Consider the following 21,259-nt stretch of genomic DNA (forward strand, 5'->3'; position numbering starts at 1 on the left):
GCAGAAAAAGCGTTTTTTTCCCCACATTTCGGACTTTGCAGGGGTGTCTGGGTAATAAATTCTGGGGCAATTTGGGCATATCATACCTCTGCGGATTCCCACGGGTGTCCTCTTTTCGGAAATGCATGGGGTTCCCTGTTTTCCTCGGTGGCTTGGACACCCGAGGCCCATATCTGTACATTGTGCCGGTCGGCAGAATGTCTGAGTTTTCCCTCTGAAAACAGACTTGGGGTTACTTGTGTTTTAGGCTTTCCCCTTGGCGGCCAGGTAGGTGCACCCACACATGTGAGGTACCGTTTTCATCGGGACACCTGTGGGAACGCGGGACGGTAGGCCATGTGTTGTTGGGGGCGTGTTTCGATGGGTGAGTCGAGCGAAATGTGAGGAAAATGCGTATTTTTTCCCACATTTCGGACTTTGCGGGGGTGTCTGGGTAATAAATTCTGGGGCGATTTGGGCATATCATACCTCTGCGGATTCCCACGGGTGTCCTCTTTCCGGAAATGCATGGGGTTCCCTGTTTTCCTTGGTGGCTTGGACACCCGAGGCCCATATCTGTATGATGTGAGAGTGTGACATTTCCGGTGTGAAAACAGACTTGGGATTACTTGTGTTTTAGGCTTTCCCCTTGGTGGCCAGGTAGGTGCACCCACACATGTGAGGTACCGTTTTCATCGGGACACCTGTGGGAACGCGTGACGGTAGGCCATGTGTTGTGGGGGGCGTGTTTCGATGGGTGCGTCGAGCGAAATGTGCAGAAAAAGCGTTTTTTTCCCCACATTTCGGACTTTGCAGGGGTGTCTGGGTAATAAATTCTGGGGCAATTTGGGCATATCATACCTCTGCGGATTCCCACGGGTGTCCTCTTTTCGGAAATGCATGGGATTCATTGTTTTCCTTGGTGGCTTGGACACCCGAGGCCCATATCTTTACCTTGTGCCGGTCGGCAGAATGTCTGAGTTTTCCCTCTGAAAACAGACTTGGGGTTACTTGTGTTTTAGGCTTTCCCCTTGGCGGCCAGGTAGGTGCACCCACACATGTGAGGTACCGTTTTCATCGGGACACCTGTGGGAACGCGGGACGGTAGGCCATGTGTTGTTGGGGGCGTGTTTCGATGGGTGAGTCGAGCGAAATGTGAGGAAAATGCGTATTTTTTCCTACATTTCGGACTTTGTGGGGGTGTCTGGGTAATAAATTCTGGGGCGATTTGGGCATATCATACCTCTGCGGATTCCCACGGGTGTCCTCTTTCCGGAAATGCATGGGGTTCCCTGTTTTCCTTGGTGGCTTGGACACCCGAGGCCCATATCTGTATGATGTGAGAGTGTGACATTTCCGGTGTGAAAACAGACTTGGGGTTACTTGTGTTTTAGGCTTTCCCCTTGGCGGCCAGGTAGGTGCACCCACACATGTGAGGTACCGTTTTCATCGGGACACCTGTGGGAACGCGTGACGGTAGGCCATGTGTTGTTGGGGGCGTGTTTCGATGGGTGCGTCGAGCGAAATGTGCGGAAAAAGCGTTTTTTTCCCCACATTTCGGACTTTGCAGGGGTGTCTGGGTAATAAATTCTGGGGCAATTTGGGCATATCATACCTCTGCGGATTCCCACGGGTGTCCTCTTTTCGGAAATGCATGGGGTTCCCTGTTTTCCTCGGTGGCTTGGACACCCGAGGCCCATATCTGTACCTTGTGCCGGTCGGCAGAATGTCTGAGTTTTCCCTCTGAAAACAGACTTGGGGTTACTTGTGTTTTAGGCTTTCCCCTTGGCGGCCAGGTAGGTGCACCCACACATGTGAGGTACCGTTTTCATCGGGACACCTGTGGGAACGCGGGACGGTAGGCCATGTGTTGTTGGGGGCGTGTTTCGATGGGTGAGTCGAGCGAAATGTGAGGAAAATGCGTATTTTTTCCCACATTTCGGACTTTGCGGGGGTGTCTGGGTAATAAATTCTGGGGCGATTTGGGCATATCATACCTCTGCGGATTCCCACGGGTGTCCTCTTTCCGGAAATGCATGGGGTTCCCTGTTTTCCTTGGTGGCTTGGACACCCGAGGCCCATATCTGTATGATGTGAGAGTGTGACATTTCCGGTGTGAAAACAGACTTGGGGTTACTTGTGTTTTAGGCTTTCCCCTTGGCGGCCAGGTAGGTGCACCCACACATGTGAGGTACCGTTTTCATCGGGACACCTGTGGGAACGCGTGACGGTAGGCCATGTGTTGTGGGGGGCGTGTTTCGATGGGTGCGTCGAGCGAAATGTGCGGAAAAAGCGTTTTTTTCCCCACATTTCGGACTTTGCAGGGGTGTCTGGGTAATAAATTCTGGGGCAATTTGGGCATATCATACCTCTGCGGATTCCCACGGGTGTCCTCTTTTCGGAAATGCATGGGGTTCCCTGTTTTCCTCGGTGGCTTGGACACCCGAGGCCCATATCTGTACCTTGTGCCGGTCGGCAGAATGTCTGAGTTTTCCCTCTGAAAACAGACTTGGGGTTACTTGTGTTTTAGGCTTTCCCCTTGGCGGCCAGGTAGGTGCACCCACACATGTGAGGTACCGTTTTCATCGGGACACCTGTGGGAACGCGGGACGGTAGGCCATGTGTTGTTGGGGGCGTGTTTCGATGGGTGAGTCGAGCGAAATGTGAGGAAAATGCGTATTTTTTCCCACATTTCGGACTTTGCGGGGGTGTCTGGGTAATAAATTCTGGGGCGATTTGGGCATATCATACCTCTGCGGATTCCCACGGGTGTCCTCTTTCCGGAAATGCATGGGGTTCCCTGTTTTCCTTGGTGGCTTGGACACCCGAGGCCCATATCTGTATGATGTGAGAGTGTGACATTTCCGGTGTGAAAACAGACTTGGGGTTACTTGTGTTTTAGGCTTTCCCCTTGGCGGCCAGGTAGGTGCACCCACACATGTGAGGTACCGTTTTCATTGGGACACCTGTGGGAACGCGTGACGGTAGGCCATGTGTTGTTGGGGGCGTGTTTCGATGGGTGCGTCGAGCGAAATGTACGGAAAAAGCGTTTTTTTCCCCACATTTCCGACTTTGCAGGGGTGTCTGGGTAATAAATTCTGGGGCAATTTGGGCATATCATACCTCTGCGGATTCCCACGGGTGTCCTCTTTTCGGAAATGCATGGGGTTCCCTGTTTTCCTCGGTGGCTTGGACACCCGAGGCCCATATCTGTATGATGGGAGAGTGTGACATTTCCGGTGTGAAAACAGACTTGGGGTTACTTGTGTTTTGGGCTTTCCCCTTGGCGGCCAGGTAGGTGCACCCACACATGTGAGGTACCGTTTTCATCGGGACACCTGTGGGAACGCGGGACGGTAGGCCATGTGTTGTGTTTCTGTGGTTTTCATAACGTTTTGACCCATTTGCTGGAGCCCTTTGTCTCACAACCCTTTCTTTTCCCAAATGTGACCTACATTTAGTCGCTGCTTTAGCCACCATACACTTTTGTAACCTGCACAAGTCACCTACCCTTGAAAAGGTCTGCCTGTGCTCTTTCAAAAAATGTATGGCTGCCGTTCCTCACCACATTGGTTTTCCCAATTTACACATGCTAAGTGCGTCTGGTCAGACCGTGAGCGTAAAACTCCTGTGTACCATGGCTCAGTGTTTGGCTTGTGGTATTGCTTGTTTTGTACAAACACTACAAAAATGGTATGCTCTCCTAACTGCAAGAGTCGGGGGAATGTAGCGGAGCATTGCTTTTCTCAAAATTCATAGAAGCCATTGCCGTACCAAGCCAACCATGTCCAACACATACCTTTTTTTTCAGTCATTTTCCCGCTTTTCCCCCATTCGATGGCAGTTTCCCCTACCTAGTTGTTGCCTGACCTATACAAATCACCCCTTCCTAAACTTGGAATTTTGTCTACTTTTCAGAAATATATGCCTTTCTGTCCTCCAATTTGGCTTTTCTGCCCTTTTCTTCCATTCCGTCCATGCATGTCCAATTGGCAAAAATGGCAAAAATCGCCTACCTCTCACAAAACGGTTGATATCCCCATCAAAATAATTTTTTTCCATTTCCACTCAACCTGTTCCTGAAAGCCAACACATTGGGGAACTCAGCACAGCAAACCATTTGTTCCTAGCTCTTACAAGGAAAAAACCACAGGCTTCTTTGTGCATCATTTTATTGGCATTTTTTGAAAAAACCCAAAATTTTCGCACATTTTCCTTATTTTCTCTCACCCCCCTACAGCAACCTGGGATTCCTGGGTGGCGTTACGACCGCCTACATGTGGGAAGAAAAGGAGCCAAATTTGGCCGAGATATCTCATGTAACAAAAAAGTTACAAGCCATTGAATGGCCACATACCAAAATCACCAAAAAAGGCTCTGGCACTGGGGAGAAATACCCATGGCACTTAAAGGGTTAAGCTCTCCCTATCAAGTAGTCATTCAGTGCCCAGGTGAAGAGCTGCTCCCACGCTACCCTAAGTGATCGGTCTCTTAGGACCGGCAAGTATGGGCGGAGGTGGGGCATGTAATTTTCTATGGCCAGGAGGAAGGCTGTGTAGTAGACACGTACCCTTCTCCTTTTTAAGTATGTTGGCCTTTTTATTTCGTATACAAATTGGTGTGACAATTCTTCTGGGTAGTTATCGTCTGGCAGCACCATCTACGCCTGCACACTGAATTCGTTAATTAGCTTTTCTTACAATACAATATTACGCAGTTCCTGTATGTGCGAGAGAAAAAAGAGAACATTCACGTGTTTACATGTGTATTGGTGCAAGCAATGTCCTTCAGTTTTAATTACAATTGTACTTAGCAGTCAATGGGGGGGGGGGTTTCTCAAATGGCGGAAGTGTTTTTACTCTTTGAGCGTGTGACCATAGGGTGGGCAGTATGGGGATCACCCTTTTCTTCGTCAGTTATTGTCTCCAAGGGAACAATTGGGTCGTTGTCTGTGATGGAACTTTCTTCCGCTGTCGGGGATGTTGTTACTGTCCTTCCAATGGACCTGTCGTTGGCGCTGGGGCGGGTCTGCAGTTTGTAGATCTTTACGTCATGTAGGTGGTTCCAGGCACGCTTATCCTTTAGTTTTACTGCTCTTGTTGATACGTCCTCTACCAGATGGGGGCCAGTGAACCTCTTCTGGTTCCACTTCCTATTGAAATTGCGAAGTAGTACGTGGTCACCTTTGGCAAGTTTGCACAAGTTCTCCTTTCCCAATTCTGTATTTTCGTTTTTTTCTTGGTTGCTGGTAGACCCGCCCCGTGTGCGCTCGAGCTGTTGAGACACAAACACGACACTAGTAATCAAAGAAGACACATATTGATACATTTCATCACCTAACACATTCGCTGAACTTTCGTGGTCGGTGAATGCCCTTGACGTTGGTGTTAGGGGAAGGCGCATTTGGCGTCCAGTAACCACTTCGTGAGGGGTGAGGTGGTGGTCGGACCCTGGCCTGTTTCTAAGTTCAAACAATGCTAACGGAAGGCAATACAACCAACTTTTCTTTGTTGTTTGTTGTATTTTAGCAATTGCCTCCTTCAATAAGCCATTCAGGCGTTCACATACACCATTAGCCTGTGGGTGGTATGCACATGCAAATTTGTGTTTAATGTTCAGCAGGGATGTGATATGCTGGAACATTTCGTTTGCGAAATGGGGGCCGTTGTCTGATCTTAACACCTCGCACACTCCCCACCTGGGGAAGACCTCCCTTACTATGAATTTGGCTGCTCTAAACGCATCAGGGTGTGAACAGGGCCCTGCTTCAATCCACCTAGAAAATGGGCATACTACTACAATCATATACCTATTACCTTGACATATGTTGATCATATCAACATAGTCAATGTGAAGGTGCCGAAAAGGTCCTTCTGGCCGGGGTATGGTACCTCTTATCACTTTTAAAGTATGACCGGCCGTAAACTGTTGACATGTGAGGCAATTGCTGATAAAATTTGACACATGAGAGGTTAACTCGGGACAAAACCAATCTTCTCTAATTCGTGCTGCAATTATTTCCTTGCCTGTATGGGCAGGGTGATGTAATTGGCTCAGGGCGGTATTTAACAGTGCCAACGGTATTACAACTTTCCCAGTGCCACCCTGGCGCCATAGTGCGTCAGTTGGTGACATTGTGCATCCTCTTTTCACCCATACTTCTTTTTCGGCCATTGGTGCAGCCGCTTGTAGTTCCATAATCTGTGTGGCTGGGAGATGGGTGTACCCTTCTCTTATTAACATCTCCCTAGCTATTCCCCTCCCTCTCCCTCTCTGTGAGTCTGTGGGGTTCCATATCTCACCAAAATATGCAGCATATTTCGCATGTGCGTCTGCTGCTGCATTTCCTTTTGAGACGTAGTCTTCTCCATTTGTGTGTGCGGTGCATTTTACCAGGGCTAGTTCTTGGGGGTCGTTTATTACTTCAATTAGTTCAGCCAACAAGAGGGCATGTTGTACTGGAGTGCCATCAGCTCTCCTAAACCCTCTTCTTCTCCATTTTGATAGCCCTGAGTGGACAGTTGATGTAACATATGCACTGTCAGAATATATAGTTACTCTTTTATTAAAACTTTCCTTTAATGCCAATATTAGTGCAACCAGTTCCGCGGCTTGAGCAGAGTAATGCTGTGGTAATTGTACACACTTCATAGCCACACACACCGGCGCCTCCATCATTTTTACTACTGCTGCCCCAGTCCTTCGTATCCCATCTCCTTGATCAATAGTTGATGACCCATCAATAAACAAAAGCTCACCTCCCTCTAGTGCGTTTTCTTCAACTTTCCTAGTACATGAGTACATCTCAGTTACTTGGGTGCAGTCGTGGGCGTAATCTCCCTCTTCAATTACTTCTGCTAGGAACCTTGCAGGGTTAACCGTGCTACATCTAACAATTGCTAGTTCAGCTTTAGACAAAATAATCTCATAACCTGATGCCCTCTGTGTCGTTAGTGTGGACTTAGGTTTATTCAATATCGCAAATAGTGCATGTTCCACAAATAGTGTAGTTGGACACCCCATAGTTATTGCTGATGCTTTTTCTACTGCAAAAGCAGCTGCAGCAAGACCTTGTTCACAAGAGAAGTGGCCTAACATTATAGGGTCTAAGTGACCGCTGTAAAATGCTACTGGTTTATAGCCCATGCTAGTTTTTTGGGCCAACACTGCTTTCATCACTGCTGAGTCGCAATGTGAAAATATGAAAAAGCGCCGCTCATAGTCTGGGGATGCCAGTACTGGAGCAGTTGATATCGCGTCTTTTAATTCGTCAAATGCCTCCCTCATTTCCATAGTCCACCCCAACTTTTTCTCCCCTTTATTTGCTTCCTTCAAACCCTCAAGCAGGGGTCCTATGTATGAGCTGTAATCAAATACCCATGCTCTACAGTAGTTGCACAGCCCCAGAAATTGCTGCAGTTCTCTCACAGTCTGTGGCACGGGAGTGCTTGTGATGGCCTGTGCTCTTTGTGGTGCAATCCTTCTTCCATGTTGAGATATCAGTTGGCCAATGTAAAGTACCTGTTCCTGACAGTATTGTATCTTTTCCATGTCTACCTTATACCCCTTTTCAGCCAATATTGTCAACATTTTTAAGGAGTCCTCTCTACATTTACTTTCGTTTGTACTGCAAATTATTATGTCATCCACATACTGTAACACTGTGCTTTCCACCTCAACGTTACCCAAATCCATCTGTATTACTCTATTGAAAATTGAGGGTGATTCACAATACCCCTGTGGTAATCTGGTATGTTTCCACTTTGTATTTCGGTAAGTAAAGCTTGTCAAATCTTGTGAGTCTGGGTGTAATGGTATTGAGAAAAAAGCATTTTTAAGGTCAATCACTGTAAATCGTGATGCTTCTGCTGGAATGCCACACAATATTGTGGCCGGGTTTGCTGTTACTGGATACTCTGCTTCTACTATGTTGTTCAAGGGTCTGAGGTCCTGTATGAAGCGCCAAGACCCCCCTTTAGCCTTGCGCACCGGGTACACAGCTGTGTTACATGGTGATTCTGAGGGGACCAATATGCCATTGTTTATAAGGGCCGTTATGGTTTCATATATGCCCTCATCTGCCTCTTTTGACAATGGGTACTGTTTCACTCTTGGTAGTATGGCACCCTTTTTCAATTTTATCCTTACACCCCCTATGCTTTTTATGCATCCCACGTCATAAGGGCTAATAGTCCATAATGATTTGGGCACCTTTGACATATCTTCCTTAAAAAATGGGACTGGGGTGCCTGCGGGTGCCTCAAGTGCCATTGCAATTTTCTGTGCTACTTGTTTGTGAGCCACTCTTAGCCATATTTCTACACTCATCATGAACACCATTTCACCTTCCTCCTTTTCTTCTGAAAACAGCTCTTCATCTGACACCTGGGTCAGCCTACATCCTTCTGCTAGTGCTATCACCGCCCTCCAGGCTCTCCCTTCTTTATCTTGGGCGTGCACAGCAACATAATCAGCTGTTGCAATAATGCTCTCAATGTCCACTGCAAACACCTTCCCTTCCAGTTCATTAGCTGGTGTTTCTGGTCGGAATAGATAGGCTGCTGGCCTCCTCCATATTTTCCCTCCTATCCCTGGCATCCATGCAAATGCCATGTCTGTTCCATACTGGAATAGCTCGCCATCTACTGGCTCTGCCCTAATCGCTATCTGTCCACAGTATGCTTGCAAAATCTGTCGTGCTGTGAGCATGTTAATCCCTGGAGTAGAGCAAATTATGCCATCCTCTGTAAAGGAGATCGTCATATTCAACCTGTTCATTATGTCTCTCCCCAGTATATTTACTGGTGAGGCACTATAATACAAAAGTGGGACTGACAGATCATAATCTCCAATAGATAAGGGAACGTTATCAGTAAATGGAACCAACCCTTTAGCCCCAGAAAATCCTTGGGTGTTCATGGCTTCGCCTGACATCTTAAATTTACCTTCCCTTATGCAAGACCGGGTTGCCCCGGTGTCAACAAGAAATGATAATTTTTTGTCACCTATCGTTACCTCTATGCGTGGCTCCTCCGCACTATTAGGTGTTATTGACAGGATGGGACACACCAAGGCCGTCTGTGGGCTGACCTATTGGGGGTATAATGATTGGCCATTCCCTGTGTAAGGGTTGTGTCCCAACACCGTCACCCCACCCAATTGTGTTCGTTCAGTTTGGGGTGGTGGTTGTATTAACGCCACTTGTCGTTGTTGCGGCGTCAGTTGCTGTGTTATTTGTTGTTGTGGCAGTGAATAGATTTGTGGCTGTCGTGTTTGTTGTTGTTGGTCACTCCCTTGTTGTGACATCTGCTGTTGGTGTATGCCCTGCTGTTCTTGTGAGGTCCTAGGTTGTGCTTGTTCATTCCATGCTGGTGTTCCTGGCCTGACCCTACATGTACGTGACATGTGTCCTAATAGTCCGCAGCTCCAACACACGGGTGGTTCCCTGTTTTGCCATGGGAAGCTCCCTGTGTTGTCCTGGTATACGGGTTGCCCTGTGGGGTAGTAATTTCTGATTCCCCCAGCCTGTTGCTGGGTATTATATCCATATCCTCTCCCCCTCATAAACCCTCCTCTCCCTCTGTTATAACTATAATACCCAGTTCCTTGCATTGGGTACCCTCCTCCCATGTTTGGTGCGTGTAATTGCAGAGGCGGCACTTGCTGTATTACACCTTGTGGAGGCGCTATTTGAGCTGGATCTTGTGCAGCCACTACTTGCGTTGGGCTTTGGGCCATTGGTGTGGGCGTAGTTATTAGTGCCCCTTCCATTGTATATTTAGTAAGTTTTTTCTGTACTAATTTGGCCTCTTCTGTTTTCCTGTCCTCCTCCTTTTGTTTCATTTTTCCTTGCCATGTCCTGCAGTGATGTACTATAGTCAGTTGTATTTCTGGCCATGGTTTTGCTTCCATTCCCACTACTTTCTTTAGTTGTTTCTGAACTCCTTCTGGGAGCCCTTGTACTAGTATATGATAAAATATGGCTGGTGTTTTGTCCCATTGTTCTCTAGTTTCCATGCGCCACTTCTCTTGAATATCCTGGATATAATCAACAGGATCCTCATTTTCACCCATCTTACGGGAAGTAATGGCTCCTATGTCTGATGTGTCTGGGTACTGTACTCTCAGTGCCTGCCATAGCGCATGTCTGCAGTTTGCAAATGGTGCGCCATCATGCGATGTGTTTGTTATTGTTACCCCATGGAATCCCGCTCTTTTCCAAATGTCATCCGCTCTGTCCCCTAATATTGATATTAACAGGCCCTTCACATCTCCTACTGCTAGCTTCTGTCCTGCGGTGTGTTTTTCCATTTCATATATCCACTTACCCGCACCTCCACTTAGTGATGGGAGCCTACATTTTATATTTTCCTTATCCGTATGTTTCCAAGGTACATACTGTGGTCTAACCCCTCCTCTCTCCAGCAGTGGCATTACATTCTGTCTTGTGTCACCCTTTACGCTCCATGATATTGAGTCTTCACACCCCTCCTCTTCCCCCATTTCTTTTACTACTTCAAATTCTTCCTTACTACCTCTGCCCCTACCTCCCTCTTCTTCCTTTCCCCTTCTTTCATCATTCTCTGTGTTCAATATGGGTATGTTTATTTGTCTGTCTTGCCTGCGACTAGGGAGGTCCCTAAGCCGACATGCATAAGGTGTAAGTTCGTTCATGAAGGGCGCGAGCTTTATTCTGTGCAGAGAGCGTGCGGTGGTTGAACATGTAGGTAGTGACGTGGGAGGGCGGCGTGATGGGGATGTGGGTGGCGTGGTTTCATTGGTTTGTGTTTCCCCTATTCTTTTCGTTTCCTCCTTACTTCTCTCCAGCTCCTCCCATCTTCTACTTATCCAGGGCGAATCTATGTTTGTTCTAGTGAGGTACAGCTTATCTAAGCTTTCCCTTTCACTCTTTCTCCCATCCTTCTCCACTCCTTCTTCCTCCTCACTGCAAAAATCATTCATAAATGGCACCCCCCACTCTGCCTTTTTTCCTTTTATTGTTACTGTTTTCAAATCTATTAGGTCTCTTTCTCCCCTTTCGTTGTTACCAACTGTCCCCCCTAGTGCTGATGTCGTTGCTACCTCCCTACTTTTATATACATCTCCCCATCTTTCACTCTCCCTACCCCTCCCTTCTCTTCCTTCTTCACTTCTCTCCTCCATTTCCCTACTATTTTCCTCCCTTTTCCTTTTTAATTCCTCCATTACTTCGTTGCTCATCTGTTCCAATATCCTTTCATCCTCTCTCTTCCTTTCCCATTTCACCCTTTCTCTTTCTACTATACTCTCTATTACCTTCCCCTCTTCATATTTTTTAGCTGTCTCAGATATTATCCTCCTCCTCCATATTTCCATTTCTTTTTCCTTTTCTTCTTCTTCCTTCTTCTTCTCTCTCAGCACTACTCTTGATACCCTATCTGCTGCTGCTTTTACCCTTTCAGCTTCTCTCTTTTGCTCCTCACTTCGTTCCCTTAATCTTTCCAATTCGTCCTTACCTTCTTTCCTTTTCCTCACTCTCTCTCTTTCCTCCCTCTCAAGTTGTTTGATCAGTTCATTCTGCTCATCCCTTAGTTTTGCTAATCTTTCCTCCAAAATCTCTTCCTTCTGCCGTAGTAGCTCCTCTCCCCTCATTTCACTCTCTCTGGCACTATCCTCGTTTGTTCTCTTTACCGCCTCCCTTTCTTCTCCAGTTAGTGAGCCTCGTAATTTCAACAATATCTGTGCAGCTACCCACTCATCGTTTCCTATCTCTACAGTCTGCTCTTCTCTAATCCTCCCTTCCCCCATTGGTATCTTCCCATGAGCCACATATGGTGGAGGGCTGTATGCCGGGTTTGAGTATCCTTCAGCCGCCCTTAACTGTCCTTCTATTTCTCCTAATTCTCTTAAAGGGTACAACCCTCCTCCCTCTGTTTTCACTCCCGGTGTTATGGGTATCTCATTGCTCGGTTCCTTTTTTATGTCGTCTGATTTATCAACCTTTTCTCCTCCCTGTCTTTCGTTCCCCGTATTCTTTGTGCTTTCGCACTCCTTTTCCCCACCCGTTCCTTCTTTCTTAATCTCCTTTTCTTCCGGTGTTTCCACCATAGTGAACATTCCATTTGGTCCTGGTCGAGACCCCTGGAACATCCTCCATAAGTTAAACACCTCCACGTGGTTTGCCAACTTCTTCCCCTTGTATGTATTGTGCAGATGGTTCAGTAGTGAATGTTGGGCATATGGATCGAAACTACCATTAGGCGGCCATGGTGTTAACATTTTGTTGTCTGTCCCCTGGGTCCACTCTATGCTGTACTTAATTAACTTCTCCCTGTGTGGTGGCAGTGTGGTGCATATGTGCTGTAGTGGGGTAGTGAGGGTGTTCCCCCACCCTCCCGACCCTCTCCCGTATGACATGGTTGCACTCCCCTTGTTACCCTTCCCCTTACTAGCAGTTTACAATATACAACCTTGTATTGCTTACCTCGCCCCGCAAGTGTGGGGACTTACGACAATCCTTTGACAAATTATGCAATAATAATAAATATGATGTTATATTATATTCCTTCCCCTACGGCCCCCTGCGGCCGAAGCGCACGCAGCCCCCTGCGGCTGCGTACCCCTTACGACGGTCTTATACAGTCGTCCTGTTTCTCCGTTCTCCTCCCCCTTTTACACTTGCCGTGGCCGGCGTTCTCCGTGCGCAGCCACGCCCCTTTCCCCTTCTTCTTTCGATCCACTGGTTTATAGTTTATCTCCGTATCAGCTCCCTTATCATGCTTCTCTTCCCCACCACTCTCAAACCCAAGGTTCCTTGTGCTCGCGATATCCTATTAAATCCCTACTGGTGACGTCACCGATTTCTTCGAGCTACTGGTATATTCGTGTTATGTTCTTTAAATTCAAAATACACTTGCAATCTACCCCGCTAACCCTACAGCTGTCTTCCTGTCTCTCCTGGAACAAGGTAATCTCATCAATACTATAACCGGACTGCGCACACTGCGTCGCCTCGCGTGTGATACGCCCCTCAACAGGAGGGCTTAACCAGCCAATTATCTTCCGTTTTGGGCAACTACGTAACTAGCCACCGCCCACAGGGAAACGTCATCTACCTATCGAGTTTCTTGCTCGAACAATAGGGAACCTCATCTACTCATTGAATAATAAACGTCAAATCGTAGGAAACCACACACCCACCCTCACACGTAGTCGCGATTTAGGCCAATCAGTGTCTTACGAGCGGCTGCACGTGATGTTTTCGTGCCCCGCCCCCCTCTTTCGCGTAACGTTAGCTCACTGTTACGAGCGGCTGCACGTGATGTTTTCGTGCCCCGCCCCCCTCTTTCGCGTAACGTTAGCCGCCTGCTCTCGCACTCGTTTCGCTACCATTCATTCCATTAGCAACACTCAGTTAAACCTTCGCCGCTTTACAATACCTCCCTCCTCCCTTATTTACTTCCTCCCCCTCCCTCACAATTTCGCATTGCTTGTTGTGCGTGTCATGCTCACCAAGTTCTCTCGATGCAGGGCCGCTCGACTGCGTGCACCCCTCCAAGCGGCTCGCCACCTCCCCTCGTCTGGACCACGTCTGGACACTCGCCGACCGCGGGCGGGATACTTCTCAACCGGCTCCCGAGGGCCAATATCCGGATTGCGCTGTCCGGTCCTCTCGCAGCTCCGCGATGGTCCTGTAGTCCTCAGAAGGGGGCAACGGCAGAGGGGGCCGCGCCGCCGGGCCTCCTCGCAACGGGAGTGCCTGGAAAAATTAAAAATAAAAGTCGATCTTAAACATATCTCAGCAGTGCCTCCAACTTGTCGGGGGGAAATTCTGCCGGGGTCGGCCGGGCCGTCCGCAGACCTCCGGGCAGGGAGGCCCCAACTCCTCCCGTGTATATCTCGGATCGAGACAGAGTATGAGGCACACACAAGGAGCAAGGCAACTTCTGCTGTTTATTATGCAAACGGCAGGGATGGGTCAAGGAGCGTACGCGTTCGTCCTGACACACACAATCGTGGGGCTCGCAGGCCCTTTTTACTGTATTATGACGCGCTACTTGCGTCACGTCAAAAAGTTTAGCAAAAAACCTATCGCCACTCTTAATTGGTTGCTCGAGTGGTAGGGTTAGTATAGTACACATATAGAGAATGATATTAGTGGACAAGGTGTAGTCAGGTGGTATATCTGGGTTGTCCCTACAATTAGATACATAAGAATTGTTACATGAAGACTCCTGAGGATTGGCTAATGTTACTGACGTCTGAGATGAGAGCCCCATGTTCTGATTGGTGCACCCGTGAGCTTCCCAGCCTGGGACCACCGTTGTTCCCAGCTCTCGGTGTACCTGTGATTGCAACAATGTTTCAATATGGGTACGTGCAGACAATGTGAGGATTTATTCATAGGTGGAAGGCTGACCGCTCCCACTGTAGCAGATGTCCATTGAGCCTTTCAAGTGTATTGGCCTGTATCTCGTAGCGAGGGACCCAGACGCCTTTTTCCTCCTGGGCTTTGGCATCTCGTCAGGTTCGGCTTGGTCACGTGGGGAGGGACCGTGAAAGAGGCAGAATTCTGCACAATTAATATTGCTTTTTCTACTGCGCGTCTGGTTTAATTTGCCGGCGTGACTTTAACGTTGGTGCGCGGGGTGCGAGGTTGCAACATCGTGCCTTTGATGATGTGTTCTTGGACTGTGAGTTTGCAACATTACGACCTTGGCTGGTTGCTCCACTGGGTTCTTTCTGCAGGATCAGCAACCTGACTCGTGCTTTGCTAATGTCCACGGGAGCTCTTGATTGAGGCCTACTTGGGCCTGGTGCATAATTAGTCCGTTTGGTGCATAGGTGCTTTTAGGTTATAATAGCATATATTTCCATGACCAGTATCGTGTTTCCAGTATATCTCTATGGTGGTAATGGGTTTCAAGAGAAGCGTGAGCAAGCGTTATAAATGAGTTCATGATGCGTCTTGCGTTTCTGCATTCTGAAAGCCTATATAAAAATAATAAAGATGCACGTCCGTGAATATGCCTGTCGCCTACGTCAGAGCACTGAGTATGTTCTTCGTGTAGATTGGTGTGGAAATGTTCAGTGTGTATATTTGTACAGAAGTGCTTCCCGTTGTCTAGGTCGTCATGGCATCTCTAACGACGTGTGGATTTTAGTCTAGCTGATCCGAACCGCAGGTGTCGGCATGGCCAGTGCGGGCTGTTGGGCAGGCAGATGGACACATCCGTATGTTTCTGTACCAGGGTATTTGGTCGTCTGGTAAATGGACAAACTCTTCTCGTGGCGGGTGTCTGGGCCGTGACCCTCTAGGCCAAGCGCGAGAGGTGAAGGACGGGAGCCTGGTTTTCCATTCTCCCACTTCAGTACTTTGCTTCAAACCAGTGTACTGTACAATGTGCTCAGTTCATGTCCTTGTTCGTATAATCATTTGGTCTGTGTGAAAATAAAAATCCATGCAGGATTTTTAAAAAAACCTTTCTACATTATGGTACAGTCTTTTTTGGTGGTTGATTTTAGAAGGAGATATTGTTCGGCATATGGTTTTTGGTTTGGATGTGGTGGTACTATTGTTGCAGTTAGATACCAGTTGGCGTATTCTAACAGTTTATTTCTTGTTGCATTTTAGCAGCATTCATTTATCTGTTTGGTTGTTGCAGAATTTTTGAGCAGTTAGATACTGGTTGGCATATTCTAACTTGATAGTTTTGAAGTTGTTGAAGGTCTTTTTATACGTAATAAGTGTTGCAGGGTTTCCTCAGAAAAATGTATATTGCAGTGTTCTGGTTGTAGTTAGATAACAGTTGGCATATTCTAACTGTTTACAGTTTTTCACTTCTGAAGGGTATTTCTCAAGGATGTTTTCTCTTGTTGATAGATGTATACTTACACTGTTATATAGCTGTTGCCTTATTCTTTTAGTTTGTGAATTTAAAGGTTATTGAGGACATTTTGTAGATGCTCATACTCAGATTAGTGAATACATTTTGGTTTTAAGAATATTAAGTGAATGTTTACAAGATTTGCTGGTAATCTCTGTTTTAGAGTAATGGAAGTATCATTACATTCAAACCATCCACATTTCTTTTTGATGTGTGCAGTATAGAGAACTGCATTGGTTGTGGCTGCTGTGTGGTAGATGATGCCTACTGTTGTGAAGGTTTTCTTGCCAAGTGATACTTGTCCATGTGTGAATCCAGTCAGCCTGCAGTTGTTTTTGGTACCATCTGCATTGTAATGCAAAAGCATTACTATTACGTATTCACTATGTGACTGTATGTTTATGGTGGAACGATTATCGGAATTGCAAGCAGTACATGATATGCCATGGTTTGCATTTTGTACAAGCTGCTGAAATGGAATGCATTCACAGTTAGTTATGGATACATACACAAAGCTTTCATTAGGGACTTGCTCCTGTGCCACATGGCTGCAGAGAGTGCATGTATGGTTCCACATGTATGAAATCTGGTATGTTTTTGTTTGCCAGTACTTGACAAAGTGAATATTGACAAACTGAATGTTTTTGTCATGTGGGTACGTTTGAAAATCAACAACTGTACTAAGTGCTTCATTAACTAGTCCTTGCTCCACATCAAGGTTACGTTTCAGCATTACTGTACAGTTTAAAGACAATGGAGGGTCATTACGAGTCGGACGGTAGGGGATACCGGGCACCGGTAAGGAGACCGGTGCCGGTAATCCCCTACCGCCTGATTCTGAGGTCCCCTAATGTGAACCGCAAGGGATGTGTGGTTGGACCACACATCCCTTATGGGTCCTGTTAGGGGACCAGGCCGCTAATTACAGGCCTGCCATTAGCAGGCCTGTAAATAGCCCCTTCCCCATTCCCATTGAGCCCCATGGGGGCTCAAATGGGAATGGGGAATGGTTGGTGCAATGCGGACTTACCGGTCCTGCCAGGGTCGGACTAGACTGGTAAGTCCCCATTGCACCACACCGGACTCGGTCCCGTTATTGGAGGCAGTCATGGCGCAAATAGCGCCATGACTACCTCCAATCTCATAATGACCCCCAATGTCAATATGTTCTCTAAACTATCTGTGTTAGAGATAGAGTTTTCTAAAGTATTTAGTCCTGCTATGGCTTGTTCAAACATGGGTAGTGTCATACCGTACACGTCCAGTTTGTCTGTGGAGTAAATTTGAACTATTGGTTGCATTTCTTTTTTCAACATTATTTCATTGAATTGTGCACAGCTTGCAAGAGTTGGCATCAAGGACATACAGTTTACATGTTTGTGTGCTAATTGTTCCATGACATCAGTAACACATGAGTTAAGCCGGTAGAGTGCATGGATGTGTCTGGTATTTAATATAGATAGTACACCAACTTTAATACTTTTCAAAAATGTTGTTGTAGGTGAGGTCTGCAGACTGACACATGTTTTCAGTGAATTTTTTTGTATTGGAAATGTTGCCAAAGATTTACATTTCCTATGCTGCCAAGAGATTTACAGCATAGTTTGTGCCCTAAGGTTTTAAAAAATAGGTTCACCTTTCATTGGTGTTAATTGAAGAAGATCTCCGAAAACAATAATGTGTTTTCCTCCAAAGAGTTCTTCATAGTCCGTTTTGAGGACCTCTTGTAATCTGAGGTGAATCAAAGCCAACATTAGGTTGGAGACCATGCTCACCTCATCTATTAGGAGCATTTTCATGTGTTTCAAAACTCTGCATAGTTCCATTGCAGCTTCTGGTGAAAGTTTGTAGTAGTCTAATTTGTTTAGGTGTTCTACTGGAAGGAGTAGCAATCAGTGTAAAGTGACTCTGCCTATGTTGTAGACAGCTAAACCTGTGGGGGCAGTTACAATAGTTGACAGTCTATTGTTTGTCAATTGTTGGAGGGACTTGCTGATAATTTTTATTAAGAATGTTTTCCCTGAACCAGCTTGACTACTCACATATAGCAGTATAGGTTTGAACTCTTGACAGGTACAAGTTTTAGTTTTGTGCTGTATACCATGTTCAATTTGTTTAGTTCCTTCTAGGAAAATGCCACACTGTTAATTGTTTAATTGTGATTTTAGTATAGCAAAGTCTTCTGTAGAGCCTTCACATTGGCACATGGGACCTCATTCCGAGTTTGGCGCAAAGGGATACCGGGCACCGGTAAGGACACCGGTGCCGGTAATCCCATTGCGCCCTATTCCAAGTTCCCTTAGCGGGTCCCTTCCTTAACACCTGGTTTTCAGGACCCGTTAAGGGACTTTAGAGCTAATAACGGTACTGCAATTTGCGGTACCGTTATTAGCGCCTTCCCATTGAGCCCTATGGGAACTCAAATGGGAAAGGGGAATGGCTTTTTCAATGGGGACTTACCGGTCCCACAAAGGTCAGAATAGACCGGTAAGTCCCCATTGAACGAGCGCTAATATCGCCATGATTACCTCCATACTCGGAATGAGGCCCCATATGGTGTTTTCTACTTCAGTCGTGTTTTCTACTTCAGTCATGGCTAATTCTGCCTCATTTGCTATTAGTGGCTGTCCAAGTGGTTCTTGGCTTCCTGTTAGAGAAGGTTGACTGCTGTCAGGATTGTCTATATTTAGTAGTGCCTGGAGTTCTTCTTCTTGTTGGTGTTTATTGTATAACATGGTTTGTACTGCATAAAATATATATCTGTTACAGTGCTTTCATTTGCTTTGAAAGCATCTTCATAGGAGACATGGGTATATAATAAATCTTCGTCTTTTCTCCATGGTTTTAAAAGTGGCAGTAGGGCCATGTAATACAGTTGTTTATGTTGAGGAGTTTTTAATGACAATTTCATATGATTAATTAGGCTGCATTTGGTAAGTTTCACCAGGCTGCCTTCACAGTTTTTGACTCTGTATCTACCTTTCTTCTCATCTGGTTTAATATTATTTTTGTGTGTGAAGGTTTGGGCTATGTGGTATAGACACATGGTTTCCAAAGCGGTACTCTGTTTGGTTAGTATGTGTCTAGTAAGTTTTTTCAAAATGTATTGGCTCTTGGGATCATTTCTGGCTATTTTTTCTATGTCTTCATATGATTTGAGAAATCTTATTCTGGATTTAGCAGGACCAAGGCTTAGCCATACTATGTTTTCAGATTTCCCATACAAGGCAGTGCCGGTTAAACAGTCTGCGGCTTCATAGCAGCCACATTCTTTAAGGGAGAGCATTTTTGTGCCAAAGCTGTACAATTTTTGTGGCATTGTTTTGTCAGATGATATGTCGTCCCAGAGGTCTTTCAGCTCTGTTTTCTTTGCTTATTTAAGTAGGCTGTGACAAATCATGCAAATGCAGTGAAATTGTCTGCAATGTACTGCACATCTATATTTGCATACCATAGGAGGGCAATGATTGCTTTGTAATCATTGATGTACATTGATCCTTCTGTTCTTTTTATGCAGTATGTGTTCTTAGGTGATTTGCCTTTGACACTATCAGGGTAATTCATAGAATTTCACACAAAAGTGGCGCACGCGGCTGGCGCACAGTGTCCCCGTGCGATACACTGCGCCAGCCACGTGCGATAAAATCCATTTCATCGCACAGCGTATTCATGGATTTTAGCCTCCAAAACCAGCCGTGGCGCAGAGTGGCGCAGCGACCCTGCAGCAGTGCCAGTTACGCCCCCAAGAACGCCCTCGCGCAAGGAAAAGCCATCAAAATTCCCAATTCATCGCAAAGGGCTGCGCTAACCCTGGACCAGTTCACAAGGCTGCCAAACAGCAAACACCAAGCAGGGAATGTGTATTTCAGTGGTTCGCGGGAAGTTTCACACGCGATTGTCCTGGGTGCGTGTACATCAGGGGTGCGTGTGAAGTAACACACGCGATTCCATCAGGGCACGTGTATTCCAGGGGTGCGCGGGAAGTATCACACACAAAATCAGCAGGGTACGTGTATTTCAGGGGTGCCCGGGAAGTATCACACGCGATTCCATCAGGGTACGTGTATTTCAGGGGTGCGTGGGAAGTATCACACGTGATTCCATCAGGGCACGTGTATTTCAGGGGTGCGCGGGGAGCACTACACGTGAATTGGCCGTGTGGGTTCTCCCAGGTGTTCCCTCTACACCCTCCACGGCCCCTGCAGCCAGCTCACACCACAGGGGACTACCCTGCACCCCTGCTCATGTCCCGCAGGCAGCCCATCCACCATGGCCATGCCCCCCAGCCAAGCCACATGTCACCTTGCACTACTGATCAACAACGCATGTCTCCCAGCACCCTCACCCCCCAGCACTGTGGGGCACCTGCCAGCAGGCCCCCACACATGTCCAACTCATGTCCCCCTGCACCTCCACCCCCCAGCACTGTGGGGCACCCTCCACCAGGCCCACACTCATGTCTCCCAGCACCCCCACCCCCCAGCATCCAGGGGCACCCTCCACCAGGCCCCCACTCCTTTCTACCACCCCCCCACCCCCCAGCAGTGCGATTCGCCTGTGTACGTGTATATCAGGGATGCGCGTGTAGTCTGACACGCGATATCAGCAGGGTACGTGTATTATGGGGTTCGCGGGAAGTTCCACACGCGATTGCCCTGGGTATGTGTATTTCGGGGTGCGCGGGAAGTTCCACACGGGATTTCAGCAGGGTACATGTATTCCAAGGTGCGCGGAAAGTAACACACGCTATTGCCCTGGGCACGTGTATTTCTGGGGGGGGGAGTTCAACACGCAAATTCAGCAGGGTACGTGTATTCCAAGGTGCGCAGGAAGTTCCACATGCGATTGCCCTGGGCACGTGTATTCCGGGGTGCACGGGAAGTTTCACACGCGATTGTTCGTGGTGCGTGTATTTCGGGTTGCACGTGAAGTTTCACGCGCGATTTCAGCAGGGTACATGTATTCCAAGGTGCAAGGGAAATTCCACACGCAAATCCAGCAGCCTACATGTATTCCGGGGGTGCCGGTCAGTCCTACACATGAATCGGCCATGTGGGTCCTCCCAGCTGTTCACTCGACACCCTCCACGGCCCCTGCAGGCGGCCCACACCACAGGGGACTACCCTGCACATGTCCCGCAGGCAGCCCATCCACCATGCCCATGCCCCCAGCCAACCCACATGTCACCTTGCACTACTGCCCACCAACGCATGTCCCCCTGCACCCCAACCCCCCAGCATCCAGGGGCACCCTCCACCAGGCCCCAACTCATGTCCCCCTGCACCCCCACACCCCAGCACTGTGGGGCACCCTCCACCAGGCCCCCACTCATGTCCCCCTGCACCCCCACCCCCAAGCACTGTGGGCCACCCTCCACCAGGCCCCCACTCATGTCCGCCTGCACCCCCACCCCC

Source organism: Ambystoma mexicanum, chromosome 4q, assembly GCF_040938575.1.
Source record: "Ambystoma mexicanum isolate Mex_15411 chromosome 4q, UKY_AmexF1_1, whole genome shotgun sequence".
Classification (NCBI taxonomy): domain Eukaryota; kingdom Metazoa; phylum Chordata; class Amphibia; order Caudata; family Ambystomatidae; genus Ambystoma; species Ambystoma mexicanum.